This window comes from Canis aureus, chromosome 24 (assembly GCF_053574225.1).
Source record: "Canis aureus isolate CA01 chromosome 24, VMU_Caureus_v.1.0, whole genome shotgun sequence".
Taxonomy (NCBI): Eukaryota; Metazoa; Chordata; class Mammalia; order Carnivora; family Canidae; genus Canis; species Canis aureus.
The window spans coordinates 2,462,929-2,474,634 of NC_135634.1; the positions used below are offsets into that span (position 1 = coordinate 2,462,929).

Below are 11,706 nucleotides of genomic sequence, written 5' to 3' on the forward strand. Positions count from 1 at the left end.
TCTGTCAGTCTTATAAGCTCTCTTAAGTCAGTCCTAATTTATTCATCCAGTCTCATCCCTTAGTTCTCTATGATATGTATTCTATAAACAATCAAGTCATTGCCAAAGAAAAATTGGGAAAAGTCAAGAACAGGCAATTCAGAAAGAAGAACTATGGTAAAAACCACTTTAAAAAGCAATTAAACAAAGATGCAAATCTTCAATATTGATTCCTTACTTATCAGATTGGTAAAATACTGACAACATCCAGTATAGTAAAAGTGTGGGGAAATAGGAATGCCCATTGAAATCTAGATAAGAAGAATAATGAAAGAAAAACATTATAATTGGGTGATAAAGAAATCAGCTGAAAGCAATGAAATGATGTTAGTTGAAAAATATACCCAAGAGGCAAAAGGGAGAAACCAAGCTCAATCAATACTGGAAAAAAGAATATGAGAGAAATACCAGATTGTGCAATCAAAACAATACATGAACTTATATTTTTTTCCTTAAGTCATCATCCTTTTCCCAAAGTGCTTTGACAATGGTCAGTCCCCTCCTTGTTTGACTCTAAAATTCTTTGGCAGGGAACAGGGTTTCCATAAAAGAAATTTAGAACAGAAAAAAAAGTCTAATGATGAAGTTAATCCTCGAATAACTTGAGATGGGAATTATATATGACCCTTCTGAAATGCAAATATTGTCTTGATTATTTCTTAAATTTACCAAATAGAAGCAATGAGAGATTCACTTAAGCACTGAGAAGTCCAGCAGAAAGGTAGCTAAGTGAGAGTAGGTAGGAGAACAGAGGATAGTTCCAGGGAAGGAAATAACATGGTCATATCTACTTACAAAGCTAACTAAATACAGGCAAAATAATGACAAAGATTGTACTTTCTAGTCTTCCAATTCTCCATGTCTAGTTTGGGGCTCCCTTCTTTTTGTCCTTTTATAAAAGAGTTAAATACACTAAGGTAAGGCTGTCCCCATATTGTCTAAGACTTCTCAGGGAAGTCTAGTCCCTTCCACATTCCATTCTTTGTAGCTATTTCTCATTCTTTCAAGTTCCCTCTGCTGAAATCCTAATGGATCGACATTATCCCTCTCAGTGGATGCATTTTAACCAGGACTCTGTCTAACTAAGGAGGAGACTAGATAATGCTCTTTAAGTTGTCAGAAGATATATATATGGTGGGGCTTTTGTATGAGTTCCATTTATGAACTTCATCTACAAGTAATTCTTGAATCTTCCTCAGTATCTTGGCATCTGGAAACTGGAAACTAATCGAGGGAAAAAAAATTCCATCAAAGTGAGACAGTCTCCATCTTTTTGTCTCAAGATTTATAAAAAGAACAATGATTGCTCATTGGAACTATCATTAGAAGTCAAAGTCAAGGACTGCTCAAAATCAAGTGATGAAATAGAAGCTTTAATTTTAGAACAAGCCAGGTGGCTTTCTCCTCTAATCTGATATGCTCTGTCCAGTTAAGGAAGAATCCTATCCTCACATCTTATCTATCCAACAGTTTAAAAGGATCCAATGTTATCATTTACGTTAAGACTTACTTCACTAATAATAAATGTGTTACTTTCTAAGAGATATTTACATTTTGAATAGAGAGAATTCTTTTTTAATTAAGAAGAAGAATGTTCAGTGCTGGAATTTATGGAGATCAGTTCCAGGTTGGAGGACAAAAGTCTCTTCTCAAAAACTATTGGAGCAGGTTTATTTTGATAGTAGTCTTGACATATTACTTAAATCAGAGGCTGCAAACTGGCACACATAGACCAAATTTGGGCCACATACATCTCACTTAGCCAGCACAGAATTTTTACAAAATCTAAGCCAATAGTTAAAACTTAAAAATTTGAATTTCCAGCCTCTCTCTCTCTCTCAGGAGAGGAGGAGGAGGAGGAGGAGGAGGAGGAGAAAAGAGTATTTTTATTACTGTCCTTAAATTTCCATAAGGCAACAGTCATTTGGAACAAAGATAGTTCTGCCTCTTTCAATAGGCCATGAACTTTCCAGTTTGCCACAGTTCACATCACATCCTTGTTCCCATGCAAATACTAAGGTCAAATGTCAGTTACTATTTATTATCAAGTACCATTTTGCTTCCAGTAGAAAAATATTCACTTCTTTGCATTTTCCAAAAGTAGAAAAATAAGAGACAGAGAAGGCCACTTGACTTTTCCTATATTCAGGCCTACTTTACTCATTTCTACTCATCTGCAGGTCTCTGTAGGCATTTGAGTTTGAGATTTTTAATTTAAATAAATTAACATGCCTTTACACATTGAACCATTCAACCAAAAAAAAGTTGAGAATGAAACATATTGGATAGAAAAATTTGTAAGACAAGAGATGGGAGAGTCATTTTATATATAGCAAAAATATGAATGTATATTTCTAATATTTATTATCTCCCCTCCCCCCAAAAAAAGGGAAAAAGAAAGCATAAGAAGTACTATAGAAGTGCAGAGGTGGAGAAATGTGCTCCCCGGATACAGAGGGAAGCCTAGAGGAAGACACTCACAAAGTAATTATTGAGCCAAGCCTTAAAGGATGAGAGGAATTTTTCCCAGCAGAGAGAATTTTATCACTTCATGATGAAGTCTGGGAGTAAATACTGGAACTTATTCTTTCCCATTTCCATTTTTTTCTTGTGCCATTCATTACAGTTTTCCACTCTTGAGTCCTCGATGTATGAGTTCCATTTATGAACTTCATCTACAAGCAGGATAACATGGGTACATGAAATCCAACAATATCGCTCTCAGTCACACCCAACAGAAGCATTTCTATTAGAACTTGCAGCTGACAAACTTGTAGGGTGTAGAAAGAGTCCTGTGGTTGGAACTGCTTCTTCCTCCCTCTGTGACTTTGAGCAGGATGAAACTTCTCTGAGTCTTGGCTTCCCCTTCTATACATTGTACATGGAAAAATTTCATCTCTCCTCTCTTGCAGAGCTCCTATGGAAGCTTAAAGGAAAGCATATGAAAATCCATTTTAATCTATGACATGTTCTTCAAATATGGGTATGATCCTGAAGAGTATCCAGCATAGAAATGGACACACAGAAGGTACTCGAGATTTTTAAAAAATAATTTTTTGTTTGTTTTGAATACTTGGAAATTTACAGAAAATTTGCAAAGAGAGTTCAGAGTATTCCCATATATCCTTCACCTGGTTTCAGTTTTCTGCTAATGTTTTCATCTTACATTACTGTGGGACATTTGTTAAAATGAAACCAACATTGACACCTTACTATTAGCTAGACCTCAGATTTATTTGGATTTCTGCTAATGCCCCTTTTCTGTTCAGGATCCCTTCCAGGACACCTTATTGACTTAGTCATGTGCTTCCTTAGTCTCCTCTGGTCTGGCAGTTGCTCAGTCTTCCTTTGTTTTTTAATAAGCTTGGCAGTTTTGAGGACTATTAAACAGGTGTTTTGTAGAATTTCCCCCAGTCTGGGTTGCTCGGTGGTGATGAGACTGGGGTTGTGAGTTTGGGGAAAGAATACAGAGGTGAAGTGCCCTTTACTCACATCATATCTGATATCCAAATGTCACTGGTAACATTCACCGTGGTCACCTGAAGAAAGTGTTGTCAGCTGCCCCTCTCCCACTGTAAATTACTATTTTTCCCATTCCCTACTCTACCTTTGTGAGCCACTGAGTCCAGCCCACCCTCAAGAGAGTAGGGGTCAGGGAGCAAAGTCCACCTCCTGAATCTACATACATCATTTAGAATTCTTGAGGAAACTTCATAGTTTTTGAATCATCAAATAATAGAAATAGTATTAATTGATGTGAGATTCATTTTTTATTCCCTGCATACTTAAGCTCTGGTAAGAATGCTAAGATTAGACTTTAAGCCAACCTGCAGACAATGGGTGAGGGAATGAAGAGTCCCTAAAGACCTACAAAATCCACAAGATAGAAAATGAGCCTCTTTATGCCTGAGAGTTAACTGTAATTGCAGCCACGTCAGCGCCAGGGAGCGGAGCTTCCTAGTGTGGGAAGCCATACTGCGGGTCACCAGCAGATAGCGCTGTTGAATAACAGCCGCGCAGTTTCCTGCTTGCCGGGCTGTACAAGTAGCAGGGTGCTTTACTCAACTATTTGAGTTTGCCTCTGGAAAGCTATCTCTAAATTTTAATAATAAAAATAACATTTATTTGGTTTCTGAAAACTGATCAAGATACTGTCTGTGGTTTCTATGGCAATTCTAAAGCCTGAAATCAATTTTTATGGGAACAATCTCTTTATGTGATTGTACTCAGATGTTAGGCTCTATTCTCACAATGGTCAACAATGTGAAGAATTAGGAGCTCCTAGATATTTTTGCAGACTAGTATGCTTTGTATTTTACCCACAAGGGTCATTAATTGTTATTAGCTATAACTGGTATAAATCAGGAAGGGGTATAACACTTATGAGCTGATGTTTCTTAATAAGGATTTGGGGATGGTCTTGACATGTCTTCCCCATAGAATCCAAATATATATGTTCCCCTAAGCCAGATTGTCAATAGACTCAGATGGGGAGTGAAAAAGGAAAGAAAGAAGGGGGAGGGCATGAAGTAGAATTGGACTTGATTAGAGGAAAGAAAATAGACACAATCTAGCTTTGGGGGGACTTCAGCCTCAGATTTCCTGACTTGAGAGAAAATGTGTATTTCTACGACATCCCCAGTGTTCACTTTTCACTAATGTATTAAGTATCAAAGATGATTTCCACTGGAAAACTTTTTGGGGCTACCATTTTGTAGTATTTTATATCCCATACTGATTGAATTTTATAGTGTATCAAAATTGGGGTACATTTTGACAATTTTATTTATATGAAAAACTTAGTCAAAATCTGTCTTCTTTTTTGAAAGAAAGTATGGAAAACCTAACAGATTGCGTATTGAATAATTATGTTTAAAAAGAAATCTCACCTTAACTTTTATACAGCAATCCATCTTAAAAAGACATACCTTTTTTGGTAGGTTTGAATGTGTTGGCTTATTTGTTTCTGAGAGAATTCTAAGACTAGAAAAGAAGTCTCACTAAAATAATGGTTCAATTGCTTCTATGTATTGAGCAGTGACTATGTGCTTGGCACTGTCGTTAAGTACTTTACATATATTATCTCATTTAGTCTTTAGAATAACACTATGGCAAGGTATTATTATTTCCATTTTACAGATAAGCAAATTAAATTTTAGAGAGGCTAAATAACCTACTTATCCAAGATGAGAAAAACCAGTAAGTGGCTGAGCCCAGAATCTGGCTGCTCTAAATCATAACAGGCCTTCCTCCCCATAGGATTTTTTTTTAAAGATTTTATTTATCTATTTGAGAGAGAGAGAGAAAGAGGGAGCATGAGCAGGGGGAGGGGCTGAAGGAGAGGGAGTGAATCTCAAGCAGACTCCCCACTGAGTGTAGAGCCCAATGCAGGGTTCGATCTCATGAGCCTGAGATCATGACCTAAGTCAAAATCATGAGTTGGACACTTAACTGACTGAGTCACCCAGGCATCTGCCCCATAGGAGGTATTTCTATGGCTAAATCAAATTCAGATCAATCTTACCTTGGTGGCAGCAAGTCATTATGCTGTATCTTATACTTCTATTTATCTTTATTATAAATCAACATTTAATCCAAGATACTCAGAAAATATCTAGAGTAAAACCAAAACCAAACAAAAACAAAAAACAAACAAAAAAACCCCTAATATCTTCATATAAAAGAAGAAAAGCAATTGAATTTAGGTACATTATCCTTCGTTCTGACCCTCAAAAGGGTTTTGGTCTTTGCATGCTCTTTGGCAAATTAATTGTACCCTGAAATTCATCTTAAAAGGGTAGGTCGGGGAGCCTCAGTGTCTCAGGTGGTTAAGCTGCCTTCGGCTGGAATCATGATCTCAGGGTCCTGGGATCGAGGCCTGGTATCAGGTTGAGCTTCCTGTTTAGTAGGAAATCTACTTCTCCCTCTCCCTTGGCCCCTCCCCCCTGACTCATGCTATCATGTTCTCTTGCACTCTCTCAAATAAACAAATAAAACCTTTTTTTATAAAAGGGTGGGTCAGACATTCATTGCAGGTTTGAACATGTTGGATTTTTTGTGACTTAATGAATTATAAGATGGCAGAAGATAAATTCTACAGAATCTGTCTAGGGAAGGGAAATGATTCAAAACTGATGGCTTAGATTAATTTATCACATTGGAAAGCTTGACATCAGGTTGTTCTGACATTACCCAGTACTGGCTAGTGCAACTGAACTGTTTTTAAGGCTTCAGGGTGTTATTTTTTTGTTTGTTTTTAAAGATTTTATTTATTTATTTATTTATTTATTTATTTATTTATTTATTTATGAGAGAGAGAGAGAGAGAGAGAGAGAGAGACAGGCAGAGGAGAAACAGGCTCCATACAGGGAGCCTGACGTGGGATCCCGGGTCTCCAGGATCAGGCCCTGGGCCAAAGGCGGTGCTAAACCACTGAGCCACCGGGGCTGCCCAGGTGTTATTTGTATATAAGTGTAGGAACAAGAAATAGGAAAAAATTAATCCCTAGCAAACGGGTGCCTCTTTCACCTATATACCTCCTGGGGTTTGTTGAATCCTTGAGAAGTTTACCTCATATAGTTTTGGCTAACATGTTACAACAGGGCAATTCCAGATACTGGCCTGATTGGCTACTGATAATCATGTTCTCAGTCTCATTACAAAACCATGCAGGTTTTTTGTTTTGTTTTGTTTTGTTTGTTTGTTTTTGGAGGAGAAAACAATAGGATGATTAGATCCCTTGTTTTACATTGTAACTTGCTTAAGGTCAAGCACAATTTAGCAGCTAAATAGAACCCAGAACTGCATGTTCCTGACTTCAAGCTCCATGTTTAGATCTCCTATTAGAGTTTGTACCTCTCTCTTTTCTGCCTCTTTACAGACTAAAATGAAGGTTAGGAGCATCAGTCAAAACCCAAATGTTTATTCTCTGTCTCTTCTGTTTAACTCAAAGGCTCCTTTGAATAAGAAGACCAAGTCTTTCCCTTCTTTACCACACCATCATTGTTTTCCAAGCAACACTCAGGCTCAAATAAGACTTAGAAGACTTTTGGATCAAAGGAAAGTGGTAAGTGAAGACTTCAAATTTAGCAGTGAGTACATTATCCATAATTTCTGTTTAGGCATGATGGCTATGTAAAAACAATAGCCACCTATGTAAAAACAAAAGAAGAAAAAGAATTGAATTGGCAGGGAGTTTATAGCAAAGATAGAACTTGGGCTTCTCTTAGCCTAATGCCATTTTCAATATACCAGTGACTGAACCAAGTCTGCTCCCATGTTAATGTGTTAGGAGTGGAGATACTGGGATGCTAATCAATTTATTTTTTTTTAAGATTTTATTTATTTATTCGTGAGAGACACACAGAGAGAGGCAGAGACATAGGCAGAGGGAGAAGCAGGCTCCCTGTGGGGAGCCAGATGCAGGACTCAATCCCAGGACCCCAGGGTCATGCCCTGAGCTGAAGGTAGACATTCAACCACTGAGCCACCCAGGTGCCCCAATAGTAATCAATTTCTAACAGAAAAGTCACACAAGGCTGGGCTGTAATCCAAGTCACCCATAAATATCTTTTTTTTTTTTAATTTAAATTGAAGTTGCCAACATATGGTATAACACCCAGTGTTCACCTCATCATATGCCCTCCTTAATGCCCATTGCCCAGTTACCCCATTCTTCCACTCACCTCCCCTTCTGCAATTTTCTGTTTGTATCCCAGAGTTAGGAGTCTCTCATGGTTTATTTTCTCTAATTTCTTAAGAAAAACTACTGAAGTTCCAGTCTTTGGTTTGCTTTCTGCCACCAGGAGGCCTTTGGTATAAAGAAATAAACATATAACATTCAGGGAAATCACATTCTAACATAAGCACTACCATTAATTCAAGATCTACTCCTCACTAAAATGAAGTTAATTGGTTCATTTCACCTCAGACAAGTGGTCGGGCGACAGAGAACAGCCTTCTTAGGCAAAGGCCTGTCCATGGTTAATGTGCCATGGGTTAATGTGCCATGATGGAACTGATATCTGGGTCATAGTCTAGTCTAGATCCAGACTCTGAATCTGAGTCCAGGTCTTTGACTCCCCATTTAGCATTTTTTATTCAGCTGGATGCTCTGGGTTTTGATTTTGATAGAAGCTGGGTCTGATTCATCTTGGAAAAAATACCTTTTTTCTTTTTTTTAAGACAGCAGAGTGGTGTATCTTATATATTCTTTCTTAAACCACTAATGTGGGCTTATTATTTTAATATTTTGGGTCACACCATTTGCTTCAACGTGGATGGAACTGGAGGGTATTATGTTGAGTGAAGTAAGTCAGTCGGTGAAGGACAAACATTATATGTTCTCATTCATTTGGGGAATATAAATAATAGTGAAAGGGAATATAAGGGAAGGGAGAAGAAATGTGTGGGAAATATCAGAAAGGGAGACAGAACGTAAAGACTCCTAACTCTGGGAAACGAACTAGGGGTGGTGGAAGGGGAGAAGGGCGGGGGGTGGGAGTGAATGGGTGACGGCCACTGGGGGTTATTCTGTATGTTAGTAAATTGAACACCAATAAAAAATAAATTAAAAAAAATAATATTTTGGGTCAGAGAGTCTCTTAGAAGATATGGAGCTCATGGTAAATGGGTGAAAAATTGTTTTTAAATCAATGTCCCTTGGAACATAATGTAATAATGTATTTTAAATAAGTTTGTTTTCTTTTTTAAAAACCAGTCTGAGGTTTGAGCCAGTAAACACCTAAGGAAGGTGCAAATCTAAGTCTCTGAGCAAGAGAACTATTTTTTTTTAACTGGGTCTCAAGAAGGGGATATTATCATAGTGCCTCTGGCTGTGATCACCCCCAGAGAATGAACACGTGTAAGACAAAGGAGACAGCTGAAATGCTCAAACAATACAGTGAAGAGACTTATGTTTCCAAGGGCAACCTGAGAAAGAGGTGCTATGGGGTCCAGAAAAAGTGTAGGGTGCAGGAAGGAGCAAATGAAGGAGGGGTCCAGGAAGAGAGACCCTACATGCCATGTAGGGCTGTAGGTAGGAAGAAGGTAGCCACCCCTGAAAAGCTCCCCACTGCAGGGGGCTCTGGGAGTAGAAGGCCCAATATTTCATTTTAGGTGAATTGTTTGCAGTGCTAAAATGCAACCCTCTCCCAGGTCATCCTGGAAGCCGTTAAAAACACTGCCACCAGGCAGCCCCGGTGGCGCAGCGATTTAGCGCCGCCTGCAGCCCAGGGTGTGATCCTGGAGACCAGGGATCGAGTCCCACATCAGGCTCCCTGCATGGAGCCTGCTTCTCCCTCCGCCTGTGTCTCTGCCTCTCTCTCTCTCTCTCTCTCTCTCTCTCTCTGTGTTTCTCATGAATAAATAAATAAATAAATCTTAAAAAAAAACAAAACAACAACACTGCCACCTAGTGCAGATAAAGATGAAGAGATCTTTTACCAATTAGGGTTCCAGAGGAGACTGGGTCAAGACTCTGTGAGACCCACAGCTCAGCATGAAGGGACAAGAGATTCTCCAAGCAACTTGCAGAAATAGGTAGGGGGCTCACTGGAAATGGCTTGGAGCCATTACAGAAGGGTTCAAGAGAAAGTTGACCCCAGAATGCTACAAGGGAACAGAAAAGAGTCTAGTAAGACTTCAGACCAGATCTGGGTTGTAGATATGCTCTTTGAATGGACATGTACTGTGTTGCAGTTCACAAGTTTTTGAAATGTATGTTCCCTTCAGGGACAACTCCTACCCCTCCTTACTCTGATCTGAAATATGCTTCTTCCTAAGCAGTTCTGTCCTGTGGGTTAGATTTAGTTATTTTGTGTTTCAGAGAGCTCGTTCAGTTGATAATAGCCTCCCACTTCTATTAAACATTATAATTATGTAAGTGATCTAGGTTATTTGAGGCAGATTAGAAAATACAGATAAGCCAAAAGAAAAGTGTCTCAGTGTTACCACACTTTACAATGTATATGTAATTGCTTGTTTGAATTACAACAGTTAAAACTTTACCTGCCCCAATCAAGGAGCAGCTGATTTGGTTAATATAATTGTAGCTATCTAAGGATTTCATGTTCTGAACTTTCAGTTGTTATGGAATGGAAATGTTTCCAAAGCACATCCTAAAATTTAGCACCTTTAAAGAACATGAGATGTATAATGCTGTCTTTTTTTTTTTTTTTTTTAAGATTTATTTATTTGAGAGAGAGAAAGAGAGAGTGAGTGGGAGGGGCAGAGGGAGAGGGAGAGAATCTCAAGCTGACTCCCCAGTGAGTGTGGATCCCAAATGGGGCTTGATCTCATGACTCTGAGATCATGACCTGAGCCGAAACCAAGAGTTGGATGCTCAACCCACTGAGCCACCCAGGCACCTCTGTGGCCTTTTTGAGGATCTGATGATATTCTCCTATCAGTTATGGTATCAAGTATTTTTTATGGTGTTTATTCAGCACTGTTCTGATCAGCTTAGGTTCCCACAGGAGGATACGATTGACTTGTTTGAATGACTCTGTGGGCTGGAAGGGAGCTGAAAACCATTAGGTTGAGGACCAGGTGAGGCACAGCTGATTTGGCTAACAGGGAAGGTAGTTCGGTGACCAGCCTTTCCTTCTGGGTGGGAGGTATATCTGGCAAGAGTACGGGACTCACAGCTAGGCCTTTGGGGCCTACTGAGGCTCAACGTTATCAAGGCAGCCCATGAAATCTTAGGCCTGACCCTCCCTGTATGCCCCTGCTGTGTGCTCAGCAGGAGGAATAAGGTGGAGCTTGAAGAGCTGGCAATCAAGTTTAGGACACTCAGAACCAAATAATTACACTGCATTGTCATCAGCTCTACAATAGAAGAAGTATAAATTGATTGGAAGCATGGAGGAATGACTGGCTAATTGCCGGGGGCCCTTGAAGAAAGGCATCATGTCCAACATCAGTTATGGTTGCGAGTGGTCACTATAGGAGCTGGCAGACGGCAGAGAAACATAGCTCATTTCCCTGCACACGGTGAATGTCCCTTTGACTGCTAGTGCTTCCAAGCTGACATGTCTTTTTCATGGCACGCTATTCCTCATGTAGTAACAGTTTAGCCACAGGACCCATATTTTCCCATGCCTCCCAGACATGGTAACAGCCCTATGCTTATGCCTTCAAGGTAGAAGACACAGAATTGATATTTATCCCTCTCTCCCTGGAAACAAAACAAAACAAATAAAAACCAAAACAGAACGGTTGTCTTCTCTCTGTTTTTCCCTGCCTTGGTTCCTCTCCTCCCCCCTCTTTCTCTCTCCCTCTTCCTCTTTCACTCTCCCCCTCTCCTCCCCTCCTCCTCGTTCCTCTCTCCTCCCCACCCCCAGCTGTTATCATCCCCATCAACTTTTAATGTCTGTCTGCTGAACTGCTTGATGCTGTATACTGCTCTTAATTCTATTTTTATTCCTGCATCTTCCGTTCCTTGTCACCTTGCTCATGCTATTTAGCTTTTAACCTGCAGAGAGATTGATCTTCGGAAGACATAAGGAGCCAAAGAGCATTCTCCTCTCTTCTACACGTGTACATATGTTCTAGTTGGCAAGTTGACGAAACACAATCTTTGACTCTTCAACTCAGTGCTAACTGCTGGAAGTCAATTCCTGTCTTTTCTCCCAGCCCCATTAGTACAGACTTGATGTTGCTGCCATA

The 11,706-nt window shown here is 39.4% G+C and overlaps 1 long non-coding RNA gene across 2 annotated transcripts in view; it reads left to right on the top strand.

The window, feature by feature from the left end:
* Window positions 1–7,127, top strand: part of LOC144296419 (uncharacterized) — a 29,975-nt gene extending 22,848 nt beyond the window's left edge. For both annotated transcript variants that reach the window (XR_013363540.1, XR_013363539.1), the window contains 2 exons: window positions 2,952–3,067; window positions 6,992–7,127. This is a non-coding gene — a long non-coding RNA (uncharacterized LOC144296419). The remainder of the gene's footprint in view (window positions 1–2,951; window positions 3,068–6,991) is intronic.
* Window positions 7,128–11,706: the final 4,579 nt, after the last annotated feature.